Source organism: Podarcis filfolensis, assembly GCF_964270895.1.
Source record: "Podarcis filfolensis genome assembly, chromosome: 4".
Taxonomy (NCBI): Eukaryota; Metazoa; Chordata; class Lepidosauria; order Squamata; family Lacertidae; genus Podarcis; species Podarcis filfolensis.
Window position 1 is genome coordinate 25,585,779 of NC_139607.1, and position 8,757 is coordinate 25,594,535.

Genomic DNA, 8,757 nt, shown 5'->3' on the forward strand with positions numbered 1-8,757 from the left:
CACATCAAAGTGCAAGTAGATAAATAGGTACTGCTCTGGTGGGAAGGCAAATGGCGTTTCCGTGCGCTGCTCTGGTTCACCAGAAGTGGCTTAGTCATGCTGGCCACATGACCCGGAAGCTGTACGCTGGCTCCCTCGGCCAACAAAGCGAGATGAGCGTCGCAACCCCAGAGTCGGCCATGACTGGACCTAATGGTCAGGGGTACCTTTACCTTTACTTTTCCATAGTTAAAACTGTGCTCAAGGCACCTTACCATATGGGGAGAAAATACATAATTGCAAGCATAACAAACACTGGGCAGGTATGAATACATACACCTATACCCCATAACTGGGACCATTTTGTCTGTTTTCAGTTGGACACACGGCAGAATCAATCTGCAGTGAGCTTTTATTTTCGGAATGACACCAGTTTCTCAATAAGCACTTTTCAAGGACAAAAAAATATGCACTAGATGTAGACTGTGTGTGATGTAGAAAAAAAACAAGTACTCAGCGTACATTGACTGTGGAATAAAATGTCTATACAGTGGTACTTCAGGTTAAGAATTTAATTCGTTCCGGAGGTCTGTTCTTAACCTGAAACTGTTCTTAACCTGAAGCACCACTCTTAGCTAATGGGGCCTCCTGCTGCCGCCGTGCCGCCGGAGCACGATTTCTGTTCTCATCCTGAAGCAAAGTTCTTAACCCGAGGTACTATTTCTGGGTTAGCGGAGTCTGTAACCTGAAGTGTATGTAACCCGAGGTACCACTGTACACCATCTATTTGTCCACTGATGTGCCTATAACTTCCTAGAGCTTTGGCCCAGTTTTCGTCTGTCTGAAGGTTGTTGATAAAGTTAGAAGCAGAATTATAATCCCTGACACAAGACCCCGAGTTCCCTATCTTGCCCCCCTACCACTTCCCTCAATTTCAGCTTCTTGTTATTCACAAAATAAGTGAAATGTCCTTGTTTCTGTGGCTTCCATTGTATAGCAACACATTTTTTTGCTTTGTCTCATTAATGCCTGTGGTACATTAATTTTTATTTGCAAATCAGCATTGGGTTAAAAAAACAACAACCCCAATGTACTGTCTGTTTTCCCGACAGTAAGAGCTGTTCGACAGTGGAATTTGCTGCCAAGGAGTGTGGTGGAGTCTCCTTCTTTGGAGGTCTTTAAGCAGAGGCTTGACAACCATATGTCAGGAGTGCTCTGATGGTGTTTCCTGCTTGGCAGGGGGTTGGACTCGATGGCCCTTGTGGTCTCTTCCAACTCTGTGATTCTATGATTCTGTGATTCCCCCCACATTACTATTAACTTCATGCAGTTTCTCTCCCCCCCTCCCCTCCCCCCCACTGGAAGGATAGCTTATACCCCATTCACCATGGCAACTCAAGGAACTAGCAACAGACTCAGGATTGGGAAGGGTTTTTGAAAATATCCCCATTCTAAAATTGGTTTTGTGTTCACAGCAACACATTCTGCAGTTGGAGGAGGAGAAAGGCTTCCCTCTTGGGTGGAATCTCCAGGAACAGATGTGAGGGAGGGGTATAAAGGAGGCAATGGCTGCATTGAGCATTTTAAGGGTTAAAGGTTATGATATACAGAGTTTAGCCCAGTCTCTCTGTGGAGAATAATAATGACCAAATTCTTAACCTGATATGGTTTCCTGTAGTTGCAAACATGATATTTTTTAAAATTCTAAATCTCCTAAAAGACAATGGCATTTCTGTTTGTTGCTTATGGAACTCTAGAAACAGTACAGTTGTAGCTTGGATCTTGAATGCCTTGGCTCCCGAACAAATCGGCTCCTGAACGATCGAAACCCGGAAGTCAGTGTTCCGGTTTTCAAACTTTATTTTGGAAGCTGGACGTTTGACGGGGCTTCCACAGCTTCCGATTGGCTGCAGGAGCTTCCTGCAGCCAATCAGAAGCCACACTTTGGTTTTGGAAGTCGAATGGACTTCCGGAACAGGTTCCATTTGACTTCCAAGGTATCATAGACTTGGAAGTCAGGACTGTACACTGATGGCTTCCAGTCCCAATTCAAAATGCTGGTTTTGACCTTTAAAGCCTTTCTTGGCTTAGGAACAGAATATATGAAGGGCCATCTGTCTTTCTCTCTCTTTATTTTAAACATCCTGACCAGTATAATAGTGGGTCTTCTACAAGTGCTCTACCATCTGAGAATAATGGGGTCTTCTCGGTGGTAGCACCGCAGTTATCATAGATCTCATGGAATCACAGAGTTGGAAGGATCATCTAGTCCAACCCCCTGCAAGGCAGGAATATACAGCTGTCCCATTGGGGGATCAAACCTACAACACTGGTGTTATCAGTGCCACGCTCTAACCAACTGAGCTATCCATGGAATATTATACGCAGAGAGTCTCACCTGCTGCCCATTTTGTTACCATTCCTGCCTGAGGCAAAGACCCAAGCCTATTTTCATGACTTAGAAGTCAGTTCCGTTGAATTCAATGGAGCTTCCTCTCTGGGGAAGCATGCGTGATAGTGCAGGGTTAGATAACGATCCACTCTAGTCACAGGCAACTAGCCGTGCACAACAAGAGAAGAGGATGCACATGGTTGTACATATCAGCATCAAAATATATATCTAGCCCAGTTCACTGGGGCTAAGACGAGTGTTACACAATACAAATGCACACCAAATACTGTGGGCATGGAAACCTATTTCCACATCCTGCTTGGATCTGGGCATTTGTCTTCAATGTCCACAGCTGTCAAGCGAATGATGAATGTGCTAGTTGCATTGACCACTTTTCCGAAGGGGAAAGAAAAAACTGAGTCCTGTGGCACCTCAAAGACTAACAAAGTTATTGTGGCATAAGCATTTATCGACTAGAGTCCACTTCATCAGATGCATGAATTTTTATTTTGCGTTACAGATATATATACAAATGGTAGGTGGGTGAGATATTGCAAACAGTGAGGTCAGAAGGAAAGGAAATACAGAGGAGTACAGCGTAGGGATAATTTTGTTATTAACATAAAAGCCCCTATTCAATTAATAACACAGACTTTTCTATGGGATGGGTGAAAGCAACTATTGGTCAGCTTTTACGATGACAACCCAGGCTCCAGTTTGCTTTCCCTGTTGAGATTGACCTGTGCACATCTTTGGTTATAGCAGATCTCACAAGACTTTCTTATTCAGCCCAATGTTGAAAAGTAGCTAATATGAATGGTTATTACAGTTATTTCTTCTATGTTTTAGTTTATGATGTGTGTCTTTACTTCCAGCTATATTATTGTTGGCTGCTTTGACTCAGTTTCTTTCTTTCCTTGTCACCTTGCTTCGTATTGAGTTTGTATATAAATATTCCAAATAAATAAAAAAAAACAGAATTTCTGGGGGATATTTATGGAAATGTAATGCTATTTATCTTAAAGATAAAAATGTCAGCATCCACACATTCTGAAGTTGCAAGACATGTGTTAATAGAAACAGCAGTTACTCTGTACAAATGAAGGAGGCCATCTGAAATATTTTAACCTAACCACAACTGACAAGCTTGCTGCTTGCTTTTATTTCTCTGATATATTGCTTAAGTAATCTATCATTCCTAATGGAAAGACAGTATTTGAAATAAATTTCCCTTGTTCATCTCGGTAGGGATGCGTTGAAAATGTGAAACAGTCATGGCTGCAAAATGATTTCTCTCCGTTAACTGTAAAATCGCTGTGTCTTCAGCATAAGTCTTGTGGCTTTTAATGAGCCGGCTGCTAGAATGGAGCTAATATTGGTGTAACATAGTCATGATTTTAGGCAATTACAGCAGCAATGTCAAAAGCACAATGCTTAGGCGGAAAGTCAAGTTAGAGGCACCAGCCCCCCCCCACACACAGTAGCCATCAAAATTCCACTAGCACCCACCAATCTGACTGTCAATTGCTAATGATGTACAGTGGTACCTCGGGTTAAGTACTTAATTGGTTCCGGAGGTCCATTCTTAACCTGAAACTGTTCTTAACCTGAAGCCCCACTTTAGCTAATGGGGCCTCCTGCTGCTGCCGCGCCGCTGGAGCACGATTTCTGTCCTCATCCTGAAACAAAGTTCTTAACCCAAGGTACTATTTCTGGGTTAGCGGAGTCTGTAACCTGAAGCGTATGTAACCTGAAGCATATGGAACCTGAGGTACCACTGTACTCATATGGTCCACGCCTGGGAAGGCATCAATCAGCACATGATGATGGTTGACTGGCTCACTCTTTAACATCATTCAACCCCATGCAAATACAGTAAAGGTAAAGGGACCTCTGACCGTTAGGTCCAGTCATGGACGACTCTGGGGTTGCGGCACTCATCTCGTTTTATTGGCTGAGGGAGCCGGTGTACAGCTTCCAGGTCATGTGGCCAGCATGACTAAGCCGCTTCTGGCAAACCAGAGCAGCACATGAAACGCTGTTTACCTTCCCGCCAGAGCGGTACCTATTTATCTACTTGCACTTTGACGTGCTTTTGAACTGCTAGGTTGGCAGGAGCTGGGACAGAGCAACAGAAGTTCACCCTGTCGTGGGGATTCGAACCACCGACCTTCTGATCGGCAAGTCCTAGGCTCTGTGGTTTAACCCACAGTGCCACCCACGTCCCTAGGTTACAGTAAAGGTAAAGGTAAAGGTAAAGCAGTCTAAAAGAGAGCTCAGCACCACCTGCCACACAGATGAGTAGAATGTTTGTTTAGAAGGCCTATAGGAATCCCAGGAGAACAGTTGGAGACCACCCCCACTGAGGGCCAGCGCTGAGGGCCTTCTGGTGGTTCCCACTGTGAGAAATGAGGTTACTGGGAACCAGGCAGAGGGCCTTCTCGGTAGTGGCACCCACCCTGTGGAACGCCCTCCCACCAGATGTCAAGGAAATAAACAACTATCTGACTTTTAGAAGACATCTGAAGGCAGCCCTGTTCAGGGAAGTTTTTAATGTTTAATGTTTTATCTTGTTTTTAATATTCTATTGGGAGCTTCCCAGTGTGACTGGGGAAACCCAGCCAGAAGGACGGGGTCAGTGCTGGATTTATGTATAGCCTAAGTAGGCTGAAGCCTAGGACCTCTAAATCTCAGCAGCTTGCCCACTCCCCAGCAGGCAACCTCCCCTCTCCCCAAACTGCAAACCCAAGACTTCATGCGAGGACAGGGCAACCTGGGCCTCTAAATCTAGGGGGCCTCGCCAGCCTGCCATCTCCCCAGTGCCGCAGTCTCCCCTCTCCCCAAACTGCAAACCCAACATTTCATGCAAGGGTAGGGCAACTCAGGCCCGGCAATTATGAGACTCAAGGCTAGCCAGTGGGGCCCAATTTGAAGAAGTGGGGCCCAACTTTATGTTTTTTTGTGGGGCCCCAGTTCACAGCCAAAGTCTGCAAAATCATATAAATATAAATAACATTCATCTAGGTTGCCCTGGTGCAGGGGCCCCCTTAGGAGCGGACAGTGGGGCCCAATTTGGCCCAATTGCTCCAATTGCCTTAAGGTCAGCCCTGACGAGACTGTGCAATGGTTGGACGGACAAGCCCCGCACCTTCTAGGTCCCTGGTTTCACCATTCAGAGTACAGACTCAAGGATTTGTTATGGAAATAAAGGGGGGCACTTATTGGAAATCAGTTTTGTCACCTCTTTCCCCCCAAACCCCGAGACAATGAGCCCAGCCACCTTTTATTCACAGTCGCATAAGCACTACATAAGCAACAGAAAGCAAACTAAAAATGCTTTTGCAGTTCATCAGAACTATCCAGCAATATCAAGTTATAGGAAAACTGGTGCTATTAACAGTAATCCTTCTAGTTGGTTAATTGGCTCAGCAACTTCCATGCACATGATGTGTGATGCTAATTCTCCCCCGCCCCCCAAGAGTTAAATGATAACTCATCAGAGGCAGCTACAGTTGCAAATGGAAACAAAATATCTGTGAAAGGAAGAGGGGCAGGTTTGCTCAAGTGTGTTGCAGGTAGAAATGCTGTTTGTAATGCAGTTAGAGCAGTAGTTGCTCGAATTAACAAATAAGAAAGTTTTGAGAATTTACATGCTAGATTAAAGTTGATTAATTCATTGAGAAGGGGGTTATAAGAAAAACACTGGGGCCTAATTTGAATAATTTGGGCCTAATTTGAATTTATTTCCACACTGTGGCTGCAGACCAAATCACCTGTCAGGAGAGCTATGAGATTCAGGTGAGGGTCAAATGCCTTGTCAATCCCAGCAGGTATATAACAGGACGACCCGGCCTGCCCAGCAGGCCCAGTTTCCCTCAATTCAAAGTGGTTCCCTCTTTTGCCTCAAAGGTCTAATAACAGATTTGTATTGGGGAAACCGCCAGGAAGGGAATAGTTAAATAAACTCTTTCAGAACATTGCCACCCTGATCTTGATCATCTTTGCTTCACTCAATTTTGTTTATAACATTCTTCTATTTTCTTTAGATGAAGAGTGGAGTAGCCTCTCTTCATCTAAATCTGGCCCTGGTGGTGTGTAACAATTTAAAATAGATAAAGGCAAAAACTTTCCCTTATTTGTTCCCAGTGTCTGATATCTGGAGGTATAGTGCTTCTGAATATAGTTCAACGTGGCTATCATGCCTACTAGCTTTTTGGTGTTTTGGCCAAGCAATGCAGTAGCCACCATGAAATGCTTTCTCTACCGTTATTATTTTTCCTAATCCTTCAAAAAAGGGAATTTAAGCTCTTTAAACCTCTCCACATATTGTGGTTGTGAATCCTATCAGCTAATTATGTGTTGTGTGAGGAGGAAGCACTTACATGTGGCATCTCTGAGGGACATGTTAGCATTCATTTGCTGTGGAATGTTAACTAAAATAACTTAACTGGAAATATCCAAGAGAGAATGAAACACCCTCTGACTACAGAAGAATTCATTCCGAAAAGGAAGTTTCTGATGGTTTGGTGCCTAATCCAGTAAGACTGTCGCTGTTGCATTTTATGAGCATAGCCTGAAAACATTTGTTTGGTGCCGAAACAAATTAGCAACTCTGCTTATGGTTTGAATAAGCTATCCCAATAAAGGGAAGTGAATCTTCCATTTAGGAGGAGTGGCTAAACGCCATCTGTTGCTGAGCTATTTCAAGATACAGTACTACAACCCACCCAGCATATCGCAGGCATGAAACAAGACACTTGCAGCCTCACTATTCTCAGTTTTTGCAAGCTGTATGTGAGCCCCTAGCATATTGCCTTGTTTTTGTCTAGCTAGAGCAATCTTTCTACAAACTGTTCTATGAAATCTGGGGGTTCCTCTGAAGTAGGGTTGCAATATTTCAAAAATTCCTGACACCTGCAAAGTTGTTGAGATTTTTAAAGAAACCCATCCAAATTGTTGAGCTTTTTTGGAGAAATCTACCCCCTGTCTGAAGCTTAGCACTGCCTCAGTAGAATGTGATGATCACTAGTGGAGAATACCTGGGAGACAATTGCCCACTGTTACTGACTGTCCATCTGATAGAATTCAGAGCAGAGGCAGAAAAGTCTGTCCTGTTTTCTGGAGTACCAGAAAACAGACAACCAATAACACGTGCCTAATGTAACATTACCCAGAATTCCCAGTTTCCCTCAATGCAAAGTGGCTCCCTCTTTTGCCTCAAAGGTCTAATAACAGATTTGTGTTGGGGAAACCGCCAGGAAGGGAATAATTAAATAAGCTCTTTCAGAGCATTGCCACACTGATCTTGATCATCTTTGCTTCACTCAATTTTGTTTATAATATTCTTCTCTAACATGCAGGGATTCTCTGACAGATGTATAGTGTTCCCTTGGCAGACAGATGTTAAAAAGGTATTCTGACGCTAGAAATTTTGACATCCAGAGTATTTGTAGTTGACCATTACAAACCTTGGTGCTAAAACATGGACAGCCTTTTTATTTATTCGGGCCACAAGCACATCTACACTGAGAATCTCTGCCAAGGTCTGCTTGGAAGATCTTACATATGAATTGGCCTCCATAGGCACTTACGGACTCATTCTTAAAACCGTGTTTATGGAAGACAATCTTACTCGGCTATGAGTGATCGCCAAAGAAGAAAGACATATGAACCTACTTGTTATTTAGCTGTATAGAACAGAGGATTCCTTGGTGTCTTCCATTGCTTCTATCACAACGACACAGAGCCTTGATACAGCTTCTGTGCTTTTGAAACTACAGCCATGGGACATCACTTGCCAATGGCAATTCTGAACATGTGAACCTTCACATCAAGCCTCTCCACCTAGTTTTCCATCGAGAGTTGCTTTACTACCTAGATAACCAGAGTTGTAACAGCGTTGTAACCATATTGCGCCTGTTGAAGGCATAAGCGGACCTAGCTCTTTGATTTTGTGGGGCTTTCCCCCTGTCAGAAATGTGTGCAGGAGCCAGGCCCTGTGACCAGTAGGGCTTCACAGGACTGGGGCCTTCCTAAGTTTGTTCTGGTGCGGCCGCACAGGTGAGGCCGCTTGGTAACTCACTGCACTTGGTGGCAAGAGCCGGGAAGGGATATAAGGTCAGCATTTCCCTTCGGCTCTTTGCCACAGAGACATGTTTCTTGCCTTGCTGTGTTTGGCTCTTTGCTTCTCGACCCTCGGACCCTTGACTTTGTGACTCCTTGCTTCTTGACCCTTGGACACCTGGCTTCTGGACTCTTGTTCCTGCTCCCACCCCACCATCTTGCCCCTGGTCCTGACGTCCTCAGCCGGGATTTTGAGCACCTGTAGACCGTACCGTACACTCCCATTGTAAGTGTCTAAGCCTGTGCGCACATTGTTGACTTAA